This window comes from Arachis duranensis, chromosome 3 (genome assembly GCF_000817695.3).
Source record: "Arachis duranensis cultivar V14167 chromosome 3, aradu.V14167.gnm2.J7QH, whole genome shotgun sequence".
Classification (NCBI taxonomy): Eukaryota; Viridiplantae; Streptophyta; class Magnoliopsida; order Fabales; family Fabaceae; genus Arachis; species Arachis duranensis.
The window spans coordinates 29,984,361-29,997,337 of record NC_029774.3 but is presented as its reverse complement, the minus strand read 5'-3'; positions in this window follow the sequence as shown (position 1 = coordinate 29,997,337).

Here is a 12,977-nt window from a genome sequence, read left to right as displayed (position 1 = left end):
TTACATACAAAATTTTTTAGTCTTAAATTTTCAATGCTTATCTTTCTAATTCATTTTTTTACTTCTCTTCTTTCAAATACTTATTACATATATGTTGGAGAGAATACCAATATTATAATTAAAAGTTGGACTCAAGATTCAATTATTTTAAGAAAATCAATTTTCAGTTAATTTTATAACTATCGGTATAATTTTTTTATGCTAATATCTAACTGTATTTTTATATATACAAAGACATAAAATTTTAGGGATAAGTATTGTTTTGGTCCCTCATGTTGAGGGTCAGAATCGAACCTGTCCCAGGTGTATATTTTGATTGAAAATCATCCTTAACGTATTTTTTTGTATTAAAATCGTCCTTTTTAAAAAAATTAATTTTAAATGCCCTCCACGGAGAGGGGACAGCACTGGTGAAGCTTGGAGCTGCTGTCGCCGTCGCCGGAAGAAAGAAGAAAGGAGAGGGCTGCGACGGGGGAGAAGATAAGAGGGGAAAGAGAGAGGGAGCGCCGGTGGAAGGGAGGACCGTTGCCAGGAAGAGGAGAACGACGCGAGGAGGGCGGCGCGCGAAGAAGAGAGAGAGAGGGATCCGAGGCTGAGCTGGTCCGCACATGCTCCGTCGCCGGTCCGCGGGTGATGAGTGGCCGAGGAGAGAGAGGGATCCGAGGGTGGAGTGCGTCGTCGGTCCCTGGACGCTCTGTCGCCGCTGTTGGGGATGGGTGGCCAAGCGCCGGTGGTTTTGCATCTACTTTATCTGCTTCTTCTTCTACTACATCTGCTTCTTTTACTTCTTCTTCTGCTGCATCTACTTCTGCAGCTTCGACTTCTGCATCAGTATCTTCTTCTACATCTGCTTTTGCTTGATTTTTTGTTTCTGATTCTATGACTGTCTCTGCTTCTGCATTTGTGACTGCCTCTGCTTCTGATTTTGATTTGGTTGTTGAATTTGTTGAATTTAGGTTAATTTGTTTAATTTTTTATTTCTGGATTTGTTGAATTTGGGTTGATTTGTTGAATTTTTTATTTCTAGATTTGTTGAATTTGTGTTGATTTGTTGAATTTCTGATTTGTGGATTTGTTGAATTTGTGTTGATTTTATTGATGTTGTTTTTCTTGGTGGTGGAGGTAAAGGTGCTGGTGCTAGTGATGGTGGTGGTGGGAGTAAAGGTACTGGTGGTGATGGAGGTAAAGGTGCTGATGGTAGTGAGGGGTATTTTTGTCCAAAAAAAATTAAAAAGGACGATTTTAATACAAAAAACACGTTAAGGATAATTTTAAATCAAAATATACACCAGGGACGGGTTCGATTCCGACCATCAACGTAAGGGACCAAAATAATACTTATCCCAAAATTTTATTTTCAAATAGCAAGTATAAAAACCTAATTATTTCTATTCGTGCAACAGACTTAACATAATTAGATGAGAAATTATATACGTTAATTTGTTTTAAATTTGAGTAAACGAATGTCAAAATCAATTATTAATAATAAATTAGATTTTTACATGTAAAAACAATAACTAACAATCTTATTATTTGATTTTTTATCTACAGATACCTTGGTCTTTTTAGGATGAGACTTTTGTCAACCTATGACTTTAGTTGTAAAAGTACTTTGATTTTATAAATATTTTATGCCATGCATAATCTATACTCACAGGACAAAGTGGACTGTAACTTTAAAAAATTTATATTCCCGTAATATTTCGTAATATTATTACGGGTAAAAATACTCGTTGTACATACCACAATAATGACACCTTACTTTTACAAATAACACTAGACCGACGCTATTTCATACTTACCCAACATATACATTATTTTAACATCAAATTAGTATCTTATAATATAGAACATATAAGATGCAATACAAAAATAGAAACTAACATTACGTGCTTCCAAGAAATGTAATATATTTTTTATTATAAGGAAATAATTTGGCACAAAGACCAGATGAACATAAGAAGCCTAAACTAGTGAAAATATGACTTATACACCAAGTTTCACTAAACACATCTACCTTCCTATCCAACATTATAGTTGTCAGGACTGAACTAGTGATCGAACCGATCTATCTACTAGTTTACTGGTTCATTAGGTCAACCGATGAATCACTGGTGGAACTAATCTTGTGTTCATCAATAATATGAAAAGTAAAAAAAAAATTTGGTGACCTTTCGTTAAGCATATATTTTTTGTATTATATTTGTTATCAACCAATATTACTTTAAAAAAATCACAAAAAAAAAATTTATCCCTAGCAAAAAACACTAAATTTTAAAAATTATGATAGCTTATTTTTTCATTTATGTTTGTTTAAAAACACATCCAAATTCAATCTCGGATGTATTTTTGGAGAAATGCATACTTAATGTTAGATTTTTTGCAGCATTATCTAACAGTAAAAGTGTATTTCTCAAAAAATACATTAGAGATTAAAATTTGATGTGATTTTTCGCAAACATGCATACAAAAATGGGGTATTACTATCTTTAAAATTTGGTGAATTTTCGTTCCGTATATGTTTCTTTTTTAATTTTTTGTTACTAACCAATAATACGTTTCAAAGATACAAAAGATACATACTTAGCAAAAAACTCACCAAATATTAAGAATAATAGTATCTCATTTTTCTAATCATTCTTGCAAAAACTCGCATCAAAATTCAATCTCTAACATATTTTTCGAAAATACAAATTAACTGGTACGCATTTTTTTGTCTTTAAATTATTAAAAGGCATTTTTTTCAAAAGCAAAATTCAAGTTCATCTTTGCCAGCGTTTGAATAATTCAGGGGCATTTTTGAAGGTTAACCCTATGCAACTAACTACTAAGCGTGTGTTTGGATTGTTGTTTGTCAAACTAGAATTCGAATAAAAGTGATTCTATCAAATTGATTTCAAATAGAAGTAACTTTGCGTTAATATGATTCATGTTTGGCAACTCTATACCAAAATTTATTTTGATAAAATAAATATTGTTTGGATAATATTAGTTAAAATTGCTTTTAGATAGATAATTACTAAAGAGGATATGATATCAAATTATAATATTATTTTTTAACACATCTTCATTTTTTAACTATTTTTTAATAACCTTTTTATATAGTATATTTTTAGTTATTTTTTTAATATGTTAAAATTTTTTACACTTGTTATTCATGAATAATTTTTTCATTTATTTTACATTACCTAACGAGATCAATAAATCACATTATAAAAAAATAATACACAAAAATCACAATTATAAAAGTGTATAATATTAAACAAAAATGTTTCTAAAAAAATACAGATAAAAAAATTTAAAAAAGGTAATGTAAAAAGAAATAATAGGAATTCTATAGATAATACAATAAGTGAAAGGAAAATAAATTTAAGCGTTAGTGGCTAAAAGTCCATTAGTTAAACACAGAAGTTAAGAAATTTTTGCTTCTTGTAAATGTGGTCTCGAATGCAAAAACACTTCTACGTTCATGAAAGAAAAATTAGCCAAACAAAAAATTGAAAAATTAGGCAAACAAAAATTTAAAGTTTCCAGGAAGGAGAAACGTGCTTTTTCAATTATAACGTGTTTGCCAAACACACCCTAAAACTCTTATTCGCTTATTCCAACCATGATTTTTTTTATGCCTTCACTAATGTTAACTTCTTTGTTTGGATGCTCATGGATTTCATTTTTGGTGAACTTAGCCTTTTTTTTCGTTTGTGGTTCTGATGTTCCCAGTCTCTTTAAATTCTATTGGGCATCCAAACTCAAATCAATCATAAAAAAATAGTCCATGTGCGTTTCTTCGGCCCATCACCCAAAAAAAAGTAAATTACATCATTAAATTAATTACCTATCTTTACCTCGATAATCCCACCCGGAAAGCATTCCAAAAAGATGCACCCCACTGCTTGTGTCAGCCATTCTGCCTGCTCAGCAGCATCAACATTGCTGGTCCCCCTTGCATGCATTCAAAGCATGCCAAGTCCACGTAAGATCCAGACGTATGGATGTCTTCAACTGACCATACCATAGAATTTGCCATATAATATTCATCCATTTGTTCTATGTTTTCCTTATCTTTTTGACATCCATCGAATGTAATCTAGAGTTTTTGCCTAATAGTTAATGAGTTGTGACGTACAACAATACTGTTTCACTATTAAAGGGACTGCTAAATATCTGGACATTCATTAAACATGATACTAACTATTTAACAAAGGAAAATGCTATTTGTACAATAAAATTCAGCCTTTTTTAGCCTTTACATCTAATATTTTATTATTTTAATTTTTTAATTAATCATATTTTCTATTTTTGAAGAACCATTTTTAATTTTAATACTTATCACCGTAAAATTTGTAACCACTTGCAATACATTGATTTTTTGCAAATCAAACCATAAAACTTGTAACAACTAGTGTACTAATTTTTAAAAAATCAGTGAAGTTTTCAAAATCAATTAAAGTCACTTTAATTTTTTTATTCAAAATATTCAAAACTCATGTCAAAAATACATCTAAAATTAAACAAACAACATAAACACATTTAAAATTATATATTAACACATTTAAATTATTGTCATTGTAGTTCTAAATTACATATTGAACACAGATAAAATTAAACTCAAATACACATCCAAAATTATAAGAATGTACTCTAAATATTTTATCAACACATCCAAAACTCATGTAAAAAAACTTATATATTATGCACATAACAACATAATAAACAACATAAACATATCTAATATTATAAGAATGCACTCTAAATATTTTATCAACACATCCAAAACTCATGTAAATAAACTTATATATATACATAAGAACATAATGAACAACATAAATACATCCAAAATTAAGTATTGACACATCTAAATTAAGTTAACATTACAACTCCCAAATCAGATATATGAGTGCAAAAAAATATTATAATCACAAACACATTAAAAAAAATAAAATAAAACATAGACATATTCAATATTATACATAAATTGAAAAAAAATATAACCTTTTATTAAATGAAAAAAAAAAGGATAACTGATCTTCATGAATGAACTCGACCAAATTTTTTTAGATTTTTGCAAGCAGAACTACCAAAGACAGAGAAGAAGTGCGATGTGGAGTAGGAAACAGGAGAGGCACAAGAGGAGGAGACGGTTGTGCGTGATGCGAGGGAGGAGCCCATCAATGGAGGAGGTGTGGGGATGTGCGCGCATCGTGAGAGAGGTGCGCGTCGCGAGGAGGAGCACATTGTAGAAGGAGGAGATCGTCGCAGAAGAGGTGCGCAACGCGGGAGAAGACGAAAGCGGTCACAGATAAGGAGGGAGAAGCGCTACAGTTTTAGATCTTTATGGAAGGAAGATTTTACTAGTGATGAAAATCTGATATGGAATATTTAGGATCTCATTTAGGATTTGTTAGGATTTATAAGATTTAAATTTAAAAATTGAATTTGAATTTTAGTTAATCTGTTTTTGTATATTTGTATTTAAATTAAAAAAAACAATAAATCTATTTTGATGTGTTTGTTTTAATTTTTTTAATTTAATGTAATCAAAAGGCTGAATGAAGGACAAATTTAAAGGATACTTAGTTGAATTGTTTAACAAATTAGAAATGGATCCCATAAAAAAAATAAGTTAACATATCACAAGCCATAACAATTAATTATAATAAGAAGTGAAATAGTATTGATATGAAATGGAAAAGATTAATCATTTTTAACAATATACCAAATTAAAGCTTTGCAATTCAAAACTGAAACTGGTGAAAAACGTGAGATATTACTAAAAACATCAATAGTAGCATGAGAATATAGATGGATAGTATTATTAACTTCCAATATGTAAGGGATTGCTGAGTTTTTTAAAAACATCTAATTTACAAAACATTCTACATGAGCATAACAGCTTAACTTTAAAAACACCATGAAAAATATGTATCTAAGTAATCTTTTTATCAAACAGACAATCATAATCAATTTATAAATTCCTTAGAATCATTCTAATCTTTTCCTCATTAACATTAGTAGCATCTTAAAAAAATTGATAATACAAGTATCATCACATGTTGCACGAAAATGTAGAGATAAACGTGATTCATATCCAACTGACCTAACATCAACCATAAACATTAGCTTCATGTTTATCATTTTTGGGATAAGTATTTCTAATATTGTATAATCGTAGAATGACAACATTTAATAGAACAATTATTTAAATAAGCAAACATGATTAAAAACTAATATAATCATTAGTTTATCATAAAATTTAAAGCAAGAAAAAATACGTTACAAATAACATTTGATAGCCAAACAATAAAAGTATAAAAATAATTTATAAGTTGCCTGTGAAATAGATGGATACTATTGCAAAAATTTTGAACTTTTTTTGAAGCGCTTGTGTAACATCATAATCATCAAGAATGAATATATTACTCCCATTGAGTGAGAAATAACTTTTAGCCGATAATTATATTAAATAAACAAAATCACAATCACAATTACAAATATGAATAAAAAAATTCTCCCTATCTATGTATATGATTACATATAATAGAAAAATAAAAAACATACATGACAAACATACCTTATAATGGTATCAACACACTTAACTCTACACATATAATAGTAAAACACGTTTCAAACACGAGAGACTGGTGTACCAACACAAACATGAATAAAACCACCACTCTTGAGTGCTCACCACTGAGGTTATTATACCAACTAATCCACATAAAATTTCCTAGAATATAATAAATAAAAATTAAATGAATCAAACAATTTCACTTTTTACAAATTTATTTGTATCAACAAAAAAAATGTTTTACACTTATAAACGGTAAAGTACATATTTTAACAAACAGGACATCAACTAACATTTGCTTAATAGTTTCAGCATCTATTGATAAATTGAAAATGATTTTATGTTTGTAATTTGTTAATTGTAGATTTTGTAATAAATTTTTAAATATAGGAGTACAATCATTAGAATTCACCACAACGAACAAATATATGAATGACATGAATATAGTTTGCTTCTAAAATTGTTATCAGTTATACTCCGACCATGAGAGAGCAAGAAAGAGAGCGAGAGAGAATGGGTTGGGGAAGCACAGGTTGGGTAGGTCTAGGCAGTCACAATCCAAAGTCAAGCATCCAAAGATTTGGAACCGAGAAGAGTACGTCCATTTGGAGAAGGAATTCTTTAGCATTTTTATGGATGGGTTACCAGAAGAGACATGAATTGTTTAGCTTGTTTTCATGCAGATCATTGACATATATCTATCAAGGAAGATGAGAAATGGTGCGATCTACCTTTTTGCGTTTGTACGATACACCACAAAGGGAGGAGCTTTGAAAGCAATTTCAGAAATGAATCGAATGCGATTGCGAGGTCAAAAAAATGTTGCGGGAGAGGCGAGGTATAGACGGGATATTGACCAGGGGAAGAAGGCGGTGATTGTGGACACTACGATTAAGCGGACTGATGATGGGGTTGTGGAACATCGAAAAACTAGTGCTCTGGGAGGGGACCAATCGGAAGAACGGAAAAACATGGACACTGGAAAGGATATGCATGGAAAGTGTGGGACAAAGAAGATAGACGTCTTGGTGGCTTGAGCTGGTTACAGAAGAATATTATCGGTACCATGAAGACAGCTATAGACTTTGGTTTGTTGAACGCGACAGCTCATAAGGAGTGGCCTCATGTGGTGGTCAAGGTTTGTGAGATGGAAGCATACAAACCCTTACTAACCTTTGATAGCATTCGCAGTATGGAAGCGGCGCTCGCACTTAACGGGAACAGCCTGTTGAAGTTTTTTCATAGGGTGTGGAGGTGGGAAGAGAATGAACGATGCAAAATTAGAAGGGTGTGGCTCGAATGCTTTAGAGTACCGTTACATGCTTGGTTAGAAGCTGCGTTTCGTACAATCAATGAACAGTGGGGTGAGATGGTAAATTGTGACGATGCAACAAAATCATGTCAGTCATTTAATGTTGGACGAATGCAGATTGACACATGCACACGGTTGGATTCGATGTGTTCGTAAAGGAAGCGGGAATTAAAGTCGATGGCTTACTGCCTTGTGTGATGAAGGATGTGTTGGGAGGCATTGATGGGTTCTCTATGGGAGGAAAATGTGCTATGGGAGATCCTGGGAATCACGAAGGTGGTAATAGCAGTAATATGCGGCTGTTAAAATGGGAGGCAGCAACAAATTTGATGGTGATGACGGTTAGAGAGGAGGATCAATGACTGGTAAAGTTGTAATTCAACATGAAAATTTGAATGAGTGGAGAAACAATTTTTAAATTTGAAAATAGCAAGAACAACAGTTAGGTCAATCAATTCTGGTGTGCTAAGGGCTGATCAACCGGGTTTTGCAGCAAGTAATGAGTATGCTAATTCGGATAGAACTGAATCCCGGGATTATGGTAGGACTGGAATGGTGGCTGAGGTGGAAATTAATAGCAATAGTAGGAGGGGCGGACGTGGGGCCGTTGATGCTAATTCTCTGTGATCAACCGGAGCTTTGGTAGAAGACAGATTGGGAGTGGGTTTTACAGTTGAGTACGATGCTTATGATGCTATTGAAGGAAGGCATATGGGAGAAGGGTGTTGTGCAAGAGTTCGGGTAAGGAATAATGGGGATGAACATTTGAAGGAAAGTTGTTCAAGTTGTTGTTTAGAAAACGGTGAATTGGCTAATGAGATAAAAGATGATGGCTAAGAGATAGATGCAACACAAGGATGGCTTGATATGGTGGAGGGAGGGACTGGTGAGACTGGGAGGGTTGCAGAAGACTTGGAAGATGCAAGAATATCTGAAGGCGGCGAAGCTGAGATTGAATCTTTTGAAACCAAATGGGATGATGAAATGCAGGAAAACATGAAGGCATGGGAGTTGGCAGTGGAATCTGGAGTAGTTCAGTATAATGAGGAAGATGATATTATGGCTATACTCCAAGCACAGAATGAGGCGATTGCGCAAAAGAAAAAGCAAGCTAAATAGAAGGAAAAGGAAAGAAAAAGTCGGCCAAAAAATCGCAAAAAGGTGTGTACAATTGGTTTAAAATGATTTTTAGTTCTTGGAATGTTAGGATTTGGGGGGAGTTGGAAAATTGAGTATGGTGAAAAGTTTTAGGAGAAAATTTCAATTGAATATGTTAGGTTTAATAGAGACAAAGAAAGAGGTAGTAACCAAATATGAGGTAGTGCAACAGTGGGAAAATAATGTGGTAGCATGGGAGTACGTGAGGTCGGAAGATGCTTCCGGTGGGCTGTTGTTGATATGGGATAAAATGATTTTTCAGAGGAGCAACTGTTATAAAGGGGAGAGATGATTGTGCGTGGATGGCGTGGTGCTAAAAAATAATTTTAAGTGTGTTTTTTGTTTAGTGTATGGTGCACACCAAAGGGAAGAGAAGCTTGTCGTGTGGATAGTGCTAAGCTTTTTATCTGGGCTTTGTCAAGTACCTTTTTGTTATTTGGGGGACTTTAACGAGGTTGTTCAAGTGAAAGAGAGGAAAGGAGCTACCACATTGACAGTGATTGCAGCTGAGTTTAAATCTTGGATTCGGGATATGAAGCTTTTGAATCTTGCACTTGCTGATCGTATGTTCACATAGTTTAGGGGTCAGTCGTGTAGCCGCATTGATAGAGTTCTAGTTAGTTTGAAGTGGTTGGAAGAGTTTTCTGAAACAAGGCTTAGAGAAGGCCCGAGAGGTTTATCAGACCAATATCCATTGATTATGGATATCACAAGATTGGGAGGGGGCCGAGACCTTTTCGGAGTCTGGATGCTTGGTTTACTCATGAATGTTTCTTAAGGATGGTGAAGGAAGAGTGGAGGAATTTGGGTGACGTACAATTCTTTGACAAGTTGAAGGCTTTGACGGTCCCGCTGGGTAAATGGCATAAGGAGAATATTAGGGACATGGATATGAAAATTATGAAGTTTGAAGAGATAAATAAAGTAGATGATGGTTAGCAATGGGGTTGTTGATGGAACTGTGGAAGCAGGAAGGAGGGCGTTGGTGAGCTCTTGTAAAAAATGGTATATCAGAAAAAAGTTACATTGGAAGCAGATGTCGTGATCCAGACATGCCAAAGAGATGGATAAGAACATCTGCTATTTTCACAATCTAGCTTCAGCTCGAAGGAGAAACAATCAGATTGAGTCCTTACTAATTCATGGGAGGATAGTGAGAAATCAAGCAAGGATTAAAGGTTGCTATCAGATAACTGGGCTGGTTAACCGGATAACTGAGGAGGAGGCAGCATAGTTGGAATGGATGCTGTCTAATGAGGAAATTAAGGATGCAGTTTGGGATTGTGAGTCAACTAAGGCACCAGGCAGTGATGGTATAATATGAATTTCATTAAGAAGTGTTGGGAGGATGCTGGTGGGGAGTTCACTGCAACAGTGATGGAATTCTTTCAGTCAGCTGGTTTACCTAGGGATGCGAATATTACTTGGGTGGCTTTGGCGCCAAAGTTTGTCGGAGCTAAAGAAATCAAGGACCTTAGACCGATTAGTATGGTAGGTTATGTTTATAAGGTTATATCAAAGATCTTGGTTCGGAGGATGCAGAAGATAATGCCAGGGTTGGTAGGAGAAACACATAGTGCTTTTGTGCAAGGTAGGAAGATACATGATGGGGTATTAATTGCATGTGGAACTGTGCAGTGGCTGAAGTTGAGGAAAAAGAGCTCGGTAATTACTAAACTAGACTTCCAAAAGGCTTATGATCGAGTCAAGTGAAGTTTTATGGATATTATTTTGCAGAAGATGAGGTTTGGCCGTAGATGGAGGGAGTGGATAAAGGAGTGTGTGTGTGTGTTATGTGTCTATGTCGGTCCTAATAAATGGCTCTCCCTCTAAGCCCTTCAAAATGGAAAGGAGTCTACGACAAAGGGATCTTCTTTCTCCCTTTCTATTTATGCTTGTTGTGGATGTTCTACATAGGATGATTAGAGAGGTGGTACGGAATAGACGCATTACTCCGTTGTTGGTTGGAAGGAATAACAATGAGTTGTCACATTTGCAGTTTGCGGATGATACTATACTTTTTTGTCCTTCTAAAGAAAAGATGATCAGAAACTATAAACATTTGCTACGATGCTTTGAGATGATGTCAGGGATAAGTATTAATTTTGAGAAGTCCACTAGCTTGATCCCGGTTAATTGTGAGCAGAGTTTGGCACGATAGATGTGTCGACTGTTGGGGTGTAAAGAGGCGTATTGACCTGCCAGATATCTTGGCATTTCTCTGGGGGCGAATCTGAGGCTGGTCAAGTTATGGAAACCAGTGATTGACAAGGTAGAAGAAAAGCTAAGCCTGTGGAAAGCAAATTCTTTGAATAAAGCAGATAAGCTGGTTCTCATTAAATCTGTTCTTAATAGCCTGCCTATTTACTATCTCAGCTTGAACAAAATGTCGAAGGGAGTAGCAGAAAAAATAATATCCTTACAGTGACACTTTTTGTGGAGTAAGGAGGATGGGAGGGACGTGATGCCTCTAGTGAAATGGGAAGTTTTACAGGCCCCCAAAAAGGCAGGAGGTTTGGGAGTTGGTGATGCGGTAATTTGAAATACAGTGCTCCTATCCAAGTGGTGATGGAGATTTTCGAAAGAAGATTTTCCACTTTGGAAAAAAATTGTATGTTCCTGTAATAACATGAATCCTTCTGAGATGATTTGTAACCAGCCTGTGCCTACAAGAAGGAGTCCTTGAAAGGATATTTGTCAACTACAAATTAGGAAGACACAAGTGAGAGAGAAGATAATCAGAGGCTTGGCTATGGAACTAGGAGATGGCAGGATAATCCGCTTCTGGGAGGATAGCTGGTTGCCTTGTGGTGCTCTAAAAGTTACTTTTCCAAGACTTTTTTCGGTCTCAAATCTTCAAGGATCTGTCATAGGAGATTGTAGGTTCTGGGATGGGTTAGAGTGGATTTAGAATTTCCAGTGGCGACGAGAGTTATTTCAATGGGAGCTGGAACTAGTAAACCAGCTTCGTGTGGTTCTGCAATCAGTGAAACTGACAACTGAGAGAGAGGACAGAGTGGTCTGGAAATTTGATAAAAAAATGTGTTTATTCTACTAACTTCTTTGTGCAGGTATTGCAGGCAGATGTACTTCCGGCGGATATCACAAGCTATAGCTTCACTAGTACTATTTGGAGAGGATTTGTCCCACCAAAGGTTGAGTTGTTTACTTGGTTTACACTGGTTGGTAGGGTGAATACAAGGGAAAGACTGTGTAGATTATGTGTTATTGGCCAGAATGATAACATGCGTGTTTTATGTCATAAGTCTATTGAAACTACTTTTCACTTGTTCATTGGTTGTGAGCTCACTTGGTAGGTGTGGTGTGCTTGATTGTTCGCTCTTGGAAGGATATAGACTATTCCAGGTACACTCAAGCAACACTATGAAATTTGGACGGATATATCAGCGAGAAAAATGGAACAGAAGCGGTGGTTGGTTGGTTTTTTTGCGATCATCTGGAAAATTTGGCTAGAAAGAAATGATAGAATCTTCAAAAATCAAGGTTCAAGTGTGGTGGACATTATTAACAGATCCTTTACAAGTTATGATGAGTGGATTGGTGGTGAACTCTGTGATTATTGATGGCAATGCCAGAGATGACTAGGGGTTGTTATTTTTAGCGTTATGAGTTTTTGTTTCTTTTCTTTTGCTCCACCTTATTGTGTTAAGCTTTTTTACTTCAAAAAAGAAAAATCTAAATATTTGTGATAATAATGTACATCGAAAGATACAAAAATAATTTATTTTTTTGTTTGAATAATTTTAAATATTACTTACATTATAAGAATTATGGTAGTACATATTTTGAAGAATCTAGGATCAGTTAAAACATTCATAACCTTAAAAGTATCATGATAAGATTGACTACTAAGTTTTCTTGTTTGAACCTTAAAATCTTGTTCTTTACCAACAATACCATGGAATAACAGAGGATAAT